General features: G+C 41.1%; 1 protein-coding gene across 6 annotated transcripts in view; it reads left to right on the top strand.

Annotated features, from left to right (window-relative positions):
- LOC146660891 (transcription factor COE1) overlaps positions 1-14,005 on the top strand; it is a 91,978-nt gene that overhangs the window by 42,905 nt on the left and 35,068 nt on the right. The window lies entirely within an intron of this gene.

The raw sequence follows: 14,005 nt of genomic DNA, 5'->3' as shown, positions 1-14,005 counted from the left end.
ACACACACAGTGAGGAGTCTCCCATTGTACTCCATCTCTTGCTGTCTCTTTCAGTGGAGGTGGTATTTCTTTGATCACAGCAGCGACACTGATTAAAAGGAATGATGCCTGTCGTGAAGGCAGCCGTATTTATAAGACTAAAGGAGGAGACAAGGATGCATCCCTCCCTTCTTCTCTATCCCTCTCACACATCATCTTCACCTTTTTGTCTCCTTTTCTCCTTCCTTCGTTCTCTGGGTTGACTTTATTACTCTTGTACTTATTTATAGTTCACACTCATACTTATTGCCCAGTTAATATCTGCACTGTTGGTGATGCAGCAACTCGTTCAGTTTTCATTGTGAACATGTCGGTGTGTGTGTGTGTGTGTGTGTGTGTGTGTGTGTGTGTGTGTGTGTGTGTGTGTGTGTGTGTGTGTGTGTGTGTTCCTGCATGCTAAGTGTGCCAGATCAGGTAGTTTTAAACAGGACAGCAGAACCTGTCTACTTCTTCCCCTTCATCTCTCTTTAACAAGTTCATTTATTCATGAGTGTGAACACACACACACACACTTACACATGCTTGTGCACACACACTCTGGTTGTGTGGCAGGAGGATAGACTGCTGGCAGATAAAAGAAAGAGTTCCTGAGCTGTTGTTAAATAGTCTGTCAGCATGACGTGTGCACAGACACACAAACACACACACCAACACACACACACACCAACATACACACACGTAAGCACACAGAAGGTGAAAATGAGCCTCTTTGTTTTCAGATTTATAGATTTTAATTATTAAAAATTTAAAAGGGAGAAAATAATAAGTATTAATTATTCATACACAGCATGTTAATTGGTTCTTGAATATTCAAAACAAAACAATCTCATGAATATTCAGATGTATAAAGAGAGGATTAGAGAGCTCAAATGAAGAAAAACATGTTCCTGTAATGAAAGGAAAGGAAGGAAAGGAGGAGGAAAGGAAAGGGTCAGCGAAGCCAGGAGAAGAGGATGAAGTGATTGGAGGGGGAAAAGGGGGGAAGGAAAATCAGTAAAAATGAATATAGAGCAGAAGAGGTGCTGTGGAGGAAAGAAAATAAGAATAAAAAGCAAAAAAGAAAGAAAAACAGCAGAGAGTCAGGGGCGTCTTTTGTGTTCTCACCATGATGGATGACAGTGTTGACTAAACGAGCTAAATTAGAAGCTTTTTCCTGCAACTCTGTTGAAATATTATTAACACGCAGCAACTTTAGTGAAACATATGATTCAGCTGCACATAATGACCTTGGCTATTGATTTGGGAGTAGAGGGAGCAGCGGTGTTTTTGTACTGAGAGAGCGGGGGGGCGTGTCAGATGGTTTGTTGCAATGCAGGTCTCCGTTATAGACTGTCATTATAGCATTAACTCATGAGATGCCTTAATATACATACTCTCCTCTACACACACACACACACACACACACACATAGGGACACACACTTAATAGCTTTAATTAGCTGGGCATGTGTCCAGTCTTGTAATTAGCTAATAACAGCAACATGGATGTGGTTAATTAGTGGTGGTAGGAGGTGCTTGTGAATTAGAAAGCTAACGACACCATTACTGTGGCAGGAATAACACAGCTATATGAAACACATGAGCATTATTAAATTAAAAATTATATAGGTTCTTTTCAGTGCGTCTTGTTGACTGAACATTCATAATGATAAAAACTGTGGCTCTGACCACCTCCGCTCTCTTTCGCCTCTCATTTTTTTGTTTTAATGCTCCCTTCCCTCAAAGGTAAGGGAAGTTCCCTGTTAGTTTTCCCGCTTTGTAGCTTTAAAGGAACGCTGAGAGATTTCGGCTTAATCTCTCATTACACATGAAAAGGAAGCGATTATCTGAAGAGCTTGTCGCCTTTCTTCTCTTCATCCTCCTCTCTGCTCCTCCTCATCCTCTACTTAATTGGAGCCCCATCAACCCGTTAATCAAATTACTTCTGAACCAAAATTGACAGTTTTCATTAATTATAAAGGATTATTCTAATTGCAATTCAAATTTATTCATTCACAACAGACGGCGCTCAGTAATATTTCAGTGAATTAGCATATTAAATGGAGTGGTTCGAACATCAGTTATGGTAATGTATGCATATTTCCTTATTTGGACCAGGGTGAGCCATATGCGTGCCACACGGGCAGTTTATATATATGTGTGTGTGTCTGTGTGTGTCTGTGTGTGTGTGTGTGTGTGTGTGTGGGTGGGTGCACGCACAGGTGAGGAACCTTGACAGTATTTAATTTGTTTGACAAACGTAGCGGGAGTTAAATGCTCTAACTTGCCCTAAACATTTCCCTCACCTTCTCCTTTTTCTTTCTCGTCCTCATTTCTCTCTTCTGTATCTTTTCTCGCATCCTTTCTTTCACCCTTCACTGCTCACTTTTCTCAGAAAAGTCCCAAAGTAATCTTTAGGCTGTTGTCCCGCCAAAGTAAAAGCTCTCACAGTCAAAACTTTAGGTGAATACCATGAAAAATAATGATCTCAATCCTTTATATGAAAGGAGTAACCAAGTGAAGGACACCGATATTAGTGGTAACACCCTTATATTGGGAATTCGGGTGTTTTTCTTGTGTTTTTCACCCAGAAGTTCTTTTTGTGAGGTTATTTTTTTATAGATTTTCACTTGCTTTTTACTTTCGCTTTTGGTCGTGGTTAGGTGTAGGCACAAAAGAACTGCTTGGTTAGGTTTAGAAAAAGATGTGGTTTGGATTTAAATATACCCTTTCACAACATTAGCATGACTGGAATGAGCTGTGACTTTTTGTTTTGTTTCCTTGCCTCTCTGTATATTTAGAGCCAAATGCATTATTAAAGGAGACACCAGATGCAAAGACAGAAGCTGAAGCAATTTGTAGCACATAATGTTAAAGTGGCAGCCCGAGTGGACAGTGAGTGCTCAGATCAGACTCCAGCCAGAGAGATAGCAACTTAAATTAAATAATAATTCCAAGATGTTGTGACTAAATAAAAAAAAACATCCCTTTAAATATACTAAATATCTAAAAAAAAACAAACAAAAAAAAAACACATACATGTGCATAAGTGCTGAAGCGGCACAAGAATATACCAAGTGGCACTTAACGAGTTAAAGATTATTTTATATTTTATTTACAGTACTGTACATCTTATACAACATGCTTCTTTTATATACAGTTGTATACAGTTGAAGGAATGTTTTGCAGTATTTTCCTGAATCTGAGGAGAGAGCACAGCCCTGTATGCTTCACAGTTCATCCTCCTACTACTATCAGCAGTCACATCATCAATAAATGCCAGTGCTTCCACCGCATCCACCATGGTTGACAGATGATGTGGTATACTTCATATCAAGATCCTTTTTTTTTTGCTCCTTCTCCATACTTTCTTCCTCTAATTATTCTGGTCCAAGTTCATCTTGGTGTCATCTTCCCAAAAATTATTTCCAGAAATGTTCAAGCTCTAATCCGGCCTTCTTGTTCCTGAGTGTAACCAGTGGTTTGCACATTGTTGTAAACCTTCTGTATTTTCATGTATGAAGGCATCTCTCACTTGGACACTTGTACAATGACACTCCTACCTTGAGAGTGTTAAATGTTAGAAGGTTTCTTAACCCTGGAAATGGATCTACCATCCTGCACTCTATGTGTCTTCTGTGGCCTCTCAGATCTTTTTATGCTGCTAAGCTGGCCAGTGTATTCTTTTTTTTTAAAGAATGAACCAAATTGTTGATGTTGGCTGCTTTTATATGTCTCTGATAGGCTCGAAAACAAAATAAACCTAAGTAGAAGTGAGGCCTCTGTCAATTGCAGAGAAGACTTTGTATTTTGAGTGCTACCAAATAGATGTCAGTCAATTGTCTGATTACTTTTGATCCTCTCAAAATGGGGATCTATGCATTTAAATGGGTGTAAATCATAAAAGTTAATGCAGTACTTTTGTAACACCACTTGAATTGAAGCTGAGGTTCGACACTTTAGTCACATCTCGATCAGAAAAACTGTGATTCCCCCAAAACGTATGGACCTAACTCTATCACCCTCATTCCTCCTGATATTAAACAAATGATAATTCATAGTTTTTAATGAAATGTGTGCTCATGTTTGCCCACACCTGTACACAAAAAAGGTAAACACATACAGAAGGCTTAAGGTCTTTCAATCCATTAGAGCAAATTGAATAATTAAATAAAGAATCACTTCATGCAAGTGTTTTCTGGTTCTTTATCTACTGTACATGAAAGGTTTGAGTTTAAACTATGGCAACTTTGTAACACTTTACCTTGCTGAGTTCCCATTTGTGTGAAAACAAGAGGTCATGAAACATAAATGTTGAATTTATTGAAGACGGACCAAGCAAGTCCAGCTTGGAGCAACACATGCATGCATCATACATCTGCGTGGAGAAGAAACTTATCAACGTCCCCTCAATCATTACCATCATATCTCAGAAATCTCTAAGTAGGCAAGAGATGCATTTTTACTGACAGTGAAGCTGTGTGTGTGTTTGAGTGACTGACTGATGGAGAGAGGAGGAGACAGGAGGAGAGAGGAAGAAGAGGTTCCTGTCAATATCACTTCCTTCATCGCTCTCTTCCTGCCCTCTGTTCCTTTTCGTACCCCCCACCCACAATCCCAGCCCCCCTCCGACACAATCCATGAATTATTTCTAAGAGCAATGACAAAGGAACAGACGCTCACTCAAAAACAGCCCCACAAGTTTAGTTCATCTGCTGAAACCCCCGCGGCACACTGGCGCTGTTGTCTTGTTAGTAGGTAATCACCGAACGGAGGGTGTATCTACGTGTGTGTTTTTCTTTGGTGGTGCTGATAAACTTTATGTGTGTGTGTCTGTGTGAGAGAAAAAAGAGTAAAAAGAGTAAAAAGCACAGAGAGCCTGAGCTTCAGTTCGATTTGAGGTAAGCTGTCTGTGCCTGCGCTCCCGCGCACGCATGTGTGTGTTTGTGTGTGCATACTGTACATGTTTGGCCCAGAGCGAGCGATCCTTTAGCTGCTTGCTCCCCACAACTCTTGCCTCCCCCCTTCTCCTCTGTCCCTCCTTCCACCTTTTTCTCTCCTTTTTTTCCCCCTCCTCCTCTGCCTCTCACAAATCAATCTCACTCATCTATAATTCAACAGTTTGCCTTCAGCCTTTAAAATATACACCACAGTAACCTCCTCCCTCTGTCTGTCTAGCCCCTCATCTTTGCCTTTACCTCTTTGCTGTTCTCCCTTGTTTCTCCCCTCTTTTCTCTCCCTCTGGTGAGTCGGACCTCTGACGGCATTTGTAATGATGTTGTAATTTAATCTTATCATGGCCTCTAACTGTAGAGCAGCATCAGAGAGCCAGTAGCGTCGTTTTTGTTCAAGTATTTAACAAAGTTAATAACACCAAAAGCCACTAATCTCTTCAAGTGCATACAAGTAACCCCGGCAATGAATGTCTGGGATCATTTTTATATCAGTGAGGTTTTCAAAACAGCCGCGGCCTCAGTCGTTAAAGAAATCTTAAGATGCTGAAATGTTAAAGATTTTTTCACACAGCACAGCTTGTTTTTTTATGCGGCAGAGTATATTGTATTTATGTAGCTCCTCAGACTGTGTTTATGTAGTACTAATCTCACACTCTTATGGGGCCATAGTCAACACACACATAGAAAAACAAGACAAATTGCTGACTTTGAAGCATAAACCCTGATAATTTCAATATGTTTGCCTAATTTTGGTATCGAATTCATATTCTTATTAAATATCTCTCCAGTGATAATAAACTGTTGTCATCTAAGTAGCGTCATACAGGTTCATCATACAGAATGCAGTATCATCACCAACAGGTTTCCTGACTGAGAGCAGATCCTGTGTGTGTTTGAAACACATGACATCATTTTTCCTTCCACCTATCTGATTCAGGGTCAGCTGGACTCTATCTTAACTGTCAAAGGCCAAGAAGTGGAGTGCACCCTAGGCAGGATGGCAGTTTTGGACTAAGACAGAGAGACATGGAGAGAACATGCTTGCATGGACCTTAGATCTGATCGTGACCACTTTCCGTTGTTAGACTCCAAATGAAGCAGTTTCACTTTCATGTAGCTTATCAGTTGGCCTGTTTACAACTTGTCTGGCTGACCGGTCATGAATGTCTCATCTTCTGCCATTTGTCTGAACAGGATTTGCAGTTTATGAGTCGTCTTCTCTTCTCAGTCGTTCACTGACTCAGAGACACAAACACACTGGAGGTTCTCCTAAACCTCTGTATAATTTTGACCGTTAACCTCCAGTAAACCGGCGCTGGATCGACGTATCGCAGCATTTGTAATGCATTACTGGGCTGTGCATCGCTCTGCGCTGCCTTGTCATAAACTGATGACATCAGTGTCACCCTTACATGCAACAATGATGTAATGACACTTATACAGGTCTGAATGAGTGCAAAGTAAGTACGCCGTGCAAGTTATTAATTCTCAGTCTATCTCAGCCCTGCAGACATTACGAGCCCTTTCTCACAGACATCATGCACACTGGCTATCACCACTCTGGCCTGCGCTGTCATTTAAATATGCAGAGATGACAACAATGACAGCATTAATAGTAATGATAGCAATATGAAGCTAAGCCCTCATCATCATCATCATTAGCATATCTCCAGGGAGATGAGCCGTGATTGACAGCTAGCTGGGTGTTTTTTGGGCTGCAGCTCAGCTATCAATTACCTCTGTGCATATCAACCATCATTATGTAAAATAACTCTGCTTCGCTCGGCTCTCTTAAGTCTTGTTCCCTCGCATAACTCTCTTTCCCTCTCCCATGCATTTCCTCCCTCCTCCCCAGCCCCCTCGCTCCCTCCTCCGCTGCCTTTTTTCTTTCTTCCGCACTCCATTTTGCTCTTCTCCCACCCACCCCTGCACCCGCCCCACACATTTTGAATGTTGCTCAGCCGCTCTGCTCTTTTTCCTCCACTCTCACACTCGAGTTACGTTCAGCACCGCTCACCCATGGCCCTGAGTGTTTTGCATTTGGACATCTTAGCTACAAAAGTTACTTAATACGGTAAATGTGCCTGACGTGTATAGAGAGATGCACAGTGCGTTGTTGCAAAGCAAATGGAAACACACATTAGCCATCTGTTGTTCATTTTCAACCAGGTTCCTGTTTCGTTATCTTCAATAAGAGATGTCTTCAGTTTGTGTGAAAATCAGCAGAAACGCTCTTTGCACTTCGTGGACAAATTATTAAACTTTGCTTGTTAGATTTTGTAACTGCATGTAGAAAGCACAATATGAAGATTATCAGCTTTGTGTTAGGCAAGACTTCACAAAACTCACATATTAGTGAACCAACCAAAATACATCTTCCCTCCAACTCAGATCCTTCTGATTTCCTTACATTTCTGCATCATATTAGTCTCTCTAATCCATTTAAGACAACTTATCAGCATTTAAAATACTAACTGCCTTTAATTACCACTCCTCCGACCTGTAAGTCAAAGTGGATGTAAACATTTAAAGAGATTTGAACTGAAATCTGTGGATTATAGCACTGAGCCCTGTATCAGCACCTGTTTAATCTGCTGAAGTGCCCCTGAGCAAGATAAAACCACAGCAAAGTAAAACAAGCATTCCTCCAACAGGAAGCAATATATTATCACATTATGACTGCAGTAACAGCCGAACAGATTGCCTAATAGGATTTTATGTCCTTGTTTTTCCTACCGAATACTCAGATAGCAGGCACGGGGCCCAGCAGTGCTATCTGATGTCATCACATTAAACAATAACAAACTCACAATGTAAACAGGAAACAGGAAGTTGATCTCTGTGAAAGATCAACAGACTGAGAGGGAAACTCTCACTACTCATATTAGCTGCAGATTAGCTACTGACAAATGAGAATAAAGCACATTTAAAGGCCGGTCACTAATGCGCCGCATATAGCGATAGCATGAACTTGTGCTTCATTTTTTTGTATTTTTTGCAACTGGTCCCTCACTTTGTGCAGAAAATGATCAATTATTTGGCTGTTACGATCGGTACACATACATTTACGAGTTGCTTCGCACACACACGCAGACGGAGAAAGTGAATATCATTCTGTCAGAAAGCTTTGCCAGGAAACTTGGCAGCTAGGTAAAACAAGATATCTAAAGAAAGCAGTGAGACAGAGAAGAGACACAGGAGGCAGGAGAAGCTAAAGCACTGATCTGTTGTTCAGTTTGTCTGCACAAACTGACTCACTGCAATTTCTCCACCTGTCAGCAACAACTCAGAATACCGTGTGTGTGTCTGTGTGTGTGTCTGTTTTCTTTCTCTTCCAAGGCAGCATCGTTATTCTTGGCTCGGTAGCACACCAGGTCTTCTGGGAATAAAACGGACACAGAGATTCAGTCTTAGACGCTCACGATCTTCTTCACACATACACACAAAGCTGGAATTCCCCCAGATGTCACCCTTGCCCCGTTGGTATTGTAACTATTTAAATGACGGGAGAGTGGTCGAAACAAACTCCCATAATCCTCTTTCCCGATTCTCTTTTCCATTTGTTTCCCCTTCACACACTCCTCCCCTCCTCCTCCTCCTCTTCCTCCTCATCATCACTGTTTCTCTCTCTCTCTCTGCATTCAGCCATCTCTCCATCCCCTCTCTCTGTCACTTCCTGTCTCTCTGTTCAGGTCTGTGTTAGCCCTACATATTAAATATTAATGTCAGTTGTGCTCTGAGCCATAATTGCCATCTCAGCCCCTGAATAATGGATGCTGCTGTGCTGTTCACCACTACACTATAGCTAACAAAAAATAACAGCATCCAACTGTTGTTTGCTATATTACTACAACCAACGCAGTACAGTGCAGTAGTGATAAACCTGTCCACCCTCAGATAACTTCCCAACAGTGCTGGTACGAGCAGCTGTAGTTACCTTTTCACATTAAATGATTCGTTTTTTTTAACAGTCTAAAAGGGTGTATTTTAACCCTAACTTAACAGTTTTTTGCTAACCAAACAGGAAGTGAAAGAAAAAAAAAAACTGAAAATGAGACCATCTGCCTGCTTGTGCTCGTTTTATGTGTCCGTTTGGACGTTAGGTTCCTGTGCAGTCCTTCAAAAACCCAGCAGCAACAGCTCGACTGTGTGTTGTTCCAACGCTGATCAGTGGACCGCAAAAGAGAAGAGAGCTTCAGCTTTTCATTTTGTATGTTATAACTTCATTCTTTTCTGCAGCTGGCTGACAGAACAACAACAGCACAAGCTAGAGCAGCCCACAGACAGGTCGCACCACATACATTGGAAACTGCCTCCAACAGGCAGCAGACGTTCTCTGCAGGTAGACGGGCTGTCTATAGCACCCTGCCAATGCACTGCCAAAGGAGAACCATATTCTACCCATTATTCACACTTTGACGTCTCATAATATTGAAAATAATTCTTACAAGGGTAATTTAAGCTGGCAAAAATAGAGATAGTTGATTGTTTATATAATCTGGCTGATTATATTTTACGGTTGCCTAGCACTTTGTTTTAGTAGCATCAGTATTAACAATATAGCATGCTAACAACCCAGCAACATCTTTTATATTTAAGTTTATAAAACAAACACACTAAAAAAAGTGCTCTCCTGTTGCAGAGTCTTGCATGGTTAAGAATACCTTAGTAAAGCTAGCATTCAGCTGCAAGCTCTCCCTGAATACTGAAGATGAGAAACACAGAGATTATCCTGTATACACTGGATATTGTAGTCTTTTGCACCTATGTCTTCATCCACACTCTGACTCTATAATGAAAAATCACAAGTGTATAAGACAGTATTACTTTTGCATGTTAATGTTTTTGTCTTTCTTCTTTTATTAGTTTAAATTACTGCTCCCCCTGACTCCAACACTGAAGAGCTGTGTGTGCATGTGTGTGCATGTGTGTGTGTGTGTGTGTGTGTGTGTGTGTGTGTGTGTGTCTGTGTGTGTGTGTGTGTGTGTGTAGCAGGCAGGACTGGTGTCAGGTCAACTCTGTGAGTGTGGTACTCACAATATAGCAGCAAAGGTCAACAGCGCCGTTATCACTTGAACATGATCGGGCCTCAAAGAGGGAGAGCAGTAGCGGAGGGAAGGGGAGCGCTCTCCCCTCCCCCACAATCACTCAGACCCTTATAATTGCCCATTTTAATTGGAGGCCTCTTAACGACCAGCGACTGGACCAGCCAATCAATTCACACAAGGTGTCTCTGTGCGTGTGTGTGTGCGTGTTGCTGCAGGGTCTCTTTGTAGCACAGTTGATTAGGCCAGATGGGGTCAAGTGAAGGGGAGAGAGGATCGCTCCCATACTGCATTAAAATGTAGAATATGTACTTTTGACAGTCAATGAGAGAAAACACTCACACCAGAAAAGGACAGAGTCGAGTGGAAGATGGAAATATGAAAAATAATGAGATCACCAATAAGCTGAGCCAGTGATAGAAGGAATGCACTGAGAGGGGGGAATTATTGCTGTAATACTGATGTGGTGATTATTAAGGTGATGTTTAAACCGTTCCTATCTTTCTCAGTAGAGCAGCAACAGAGAAAGCAGCAAGAAGAGCCTGCAGCAGAAATATTGTTACAGTAGCTGCAGAGCAGAAATAGAAATAAAGAAGTTCATTTACTCAGAGCACCTAAAGGAGTCCTGTTGCGCTGTAGAGGAGTGCCTTGCTGAGGTTTTATTTCTGCCTTCCATTTTATCGATGCAACATACAAGTGCGCCAACGGCTTGTTGTAAAAGTCAGCTGCAAAAGTCAGCTAAGTCCCAGTTTACTAACGATTTAATGAACTGGGACATATAACATAGCAGAGTCTCAGCAATGGCAGGATGATAGGAGGTATGTTAGGACACTGTGGAGACTAGTTGCTGGTGATGGCAGCTCTCTCACCGACCAGTGTGAGGTGGAGATGGAGGAGGCAGGATGCAAGAGTCTAAAAGGCAGAATGACAGGAGAGTATATGAAACAGCCTGATTGGCTCACAGAGGCTGGGTAAGAAGATGACTGAACTTGAGTAATGATGACAGAATTGAGCTGGACACTGTGGGAAAGTGAAAGAGTAGACTAGAAGCCCAAACCCCCAGGAATACACACCTTCCTCAGTGAACTTCTAGGGCTCATTTATAAAATGGTTCCATATTCATACTTGGAAGTCTTCTGATCGTTCCCAACAGCCTGCTTATGTTTTATTCATTAAGGAAAAAACATACGCTTACGAAAGAAGGCTGTAAGGTCCGCGATAAATTTATTTAATATATAAAATCAACTTAATTCGACAGACCCTGCCTTGTTATTTATTCTCGACTAATGCCAGCTTGAATGAGAGATTATGTCAAGTGCGAGAAAAAGAAAAGAGGAAGTCAAACATGGAGCACGAAAATGCATTGATTGAGATGGGACACATAGTCAGAACTGTAAAGTTCACTGCCAGCTTGGATGCATACGTGTAGCAAAGTGTAATACCCTTCACACCAGCAGTGGGAAAATCACTCATGGTGTCTAAACTTTACACAGAGATAACATTGAGGTCAAAGCAAGGTTTATTTTTACATTTAAAGCAATTTAAACAATGTTGTTTGTGGTTATGGTTATAGATGAGACCACAGTGACAGTGCATGTAAAATCCATTCAGTTTGTTTTAACTATCAGAGTAAGACACATGCATTTGATTATGAGAATCCAACCTTGTGTTGTGTCTCCCGAATTCATTGTATCTGCTTTTCTATTGTCTGAAACTCTTAAAAACTTATAAATAATTCATATCACTTATATATTTGTGTTGACTAAAAACCAAGACAGCATTAAAACTAGATGTGTAGAGATGATATTCTTGGTAAGATCTGCGTTATATACTCTTCCATCAGATCAGTGCTTTTGAACAACTCCACAGTCTTTATTTTAATATTTTGTCCTTTATTATACTTTTTATCTTATATGTATGTTATACAACATTGTAGAAGCAAATTATGTTTAAATTACCGTTTCCAGAAGCAGACGTTTCAATTACAGCATCATTTGCAAGAGTTACATTAATAAAATGCTTATAGTTTTACACTATAAAGATGAATTTTTTTCTCTTTCCCATTGGGTTTGTTTTTTGTTTGAATCCATATTATTTTCAGTCTTTGAAATTTAGGTCTTTTACTTGTAAATTATTGCGTTTTTTTTTTTTTTTTTTAGTATATCAGACAGATGAGCGGGGAAGTGTGTAAGCCTCCCAGTCGCCTCCTTTACGCAGAGATCTACAGCACAGGGTCAGCTGAGGCGCTCATGTTAACGCTATGCTAGTGTTGTGAGAAGGACTAGACAGTGGGAGGTCAGCAGGGGTCACCGTGGCTGTCCTCCACTGTGATAGGCTGTCACCCGGAGGTTAAGGGTCAAGATAATTAGGTATGCAGAATCCCAGCGCTGGTGTTCTAATGAAGCTTGAGCTCGTTAATGCAGAGTTCTACACTCAGACCTGCCACTAGGCTGTGCTGCCCCGTCACACACACACACACACACACTCGCATGTGGACTACATGTTTGCGCGCACACACACGCGCACGCTCATGCCTCTGCTTTGTTCTGGTGGTCCAATTCAAGGGCTGTCACCTCTTGAACAGCAGAGCTTCGGGCTCAGCCACCAGGGAATGGAGATAATACAGACATATTTTCATGAAATCTAACATAATGCAATAGCTCTGCAATCTTAATGTTATAATGGAGTTATAGTATAGGATAGTATAGTATTATATTCAATAATTTTCTGAGATATAGAGGTGTCTTTTTCAATCTTATCTTTAAATATCTTATGTTGGAGGGCTGTAGTTTGTGTAAATAGTCCTGTAGACCTTTGAAATGGCAAATATGGTTAATGTAAAAAATAATGTATTGGATTGTGTTACAATTTTCATGTGGTGCTTTAGGTTTTCATCCTAGGCTAGTAACGCTGTTTGAGCTCATTTCTTTGTTTCTGTAAAGAAATTCCTCCCGGATTAAAGTGAAACTGAAGACAATCATCTGCTGTTTATTAACACAAAATATATTTGCAAAGTAAAAGGTTTTGCATGAGTGCAGAGGAAGGGAAGTGGCGGTCTTCTTTGTGTTTGAGGCTGTGTGATGGGGTATTGCTTTTGTTGAGCTGTGAGGAGCACAGATGTAACACAAATACACATGCAAACATGAACATGTGTGGGTGTTTGTGTTTTTCTGTGCAAGTGTGCCTTGTTGCTTCTGCCAGGCTGGCCAGCTGGCTCACAACAAAACACAACCTGGATGTGTTTGTTTGCCGTTGATGGCCATCTGTGTGTTTGATTTATTCTGTAATATAGATTCATGACATATGGTCCCATTTCAAACACCTAATGTCAACATAGCTCCACTTTTTAATGGCTTGACATCAGGGTTAATGTTAAGAAAGTAGATCCTGAATCTTAAGTTTTGCAGAAATATACATGTGGCGTGGGTGTGGTCCTTGGCCAGCTGCAGAGGAGGCGTGACGCAGTGAGCTCCCGGGGCGGCGCAGGGGCGGGGTGAACAGGTGTGCTGGGATCTGACAGTGATTGTGTCTCTTTATGTGTTGGCAGTGACAGACGGAGAAGGAACGTGACAGCAGAGAAAGAGAGCGCGGAGTACATGTGTCCACTACAACCCGAGCTTAATAAAAAGTTCTGCACTGTCAAAAGTCGCTCCGGCTGGTATTTCTTGGGTCCACCGTTACAATACAGTTGCTTATTATCTTTAACACTAACTGGATTTATGCTTTTTCGTGACTTATGGAAAGACAGAAACAGCGGGAAGGCTGTAGCTAGAATTTTGAGAGCCGAAATTCACAAAAACTGTAAAACTTAAGGTCAAACTTATGATTTCCTCACAGTCACGTAGTTTCTGCAGTTTTGCTACAATACTATAAAACTTCCCTTCTCATGTGCTCATTCGCTGTCTTTTTGTGGACTTTTCAAAGAAGCTGCTGTGGATTTAGGAACAAAAAAAGTTCCTTACATCTGCAAGCAAATTCCACAAGGAAA

The sequence above is a fragment of the Rhamphochromis longiceps genome, linkage group LG10 (assembly GCF_057381845.1).
Source record: "Rhamphochromis longiceps isolate RC_006_pf linkage group LG10, R_longiceps_female_GT1.1, whole genome shotgun sequence".
In the NCBI taxonomy this organism is placed as follows: domain Eukaryota; kingdom Metazoa; phylum Chordata; class Actinopteri; order Cichliformes; family Cichlidae; genus Rhamphochromis; species Rhamphochromis longiceps.
Note: the sequence above shows the minus strand (reverse complement) of the source record. Positions and strands in the feature narration are given on the sequence as shown.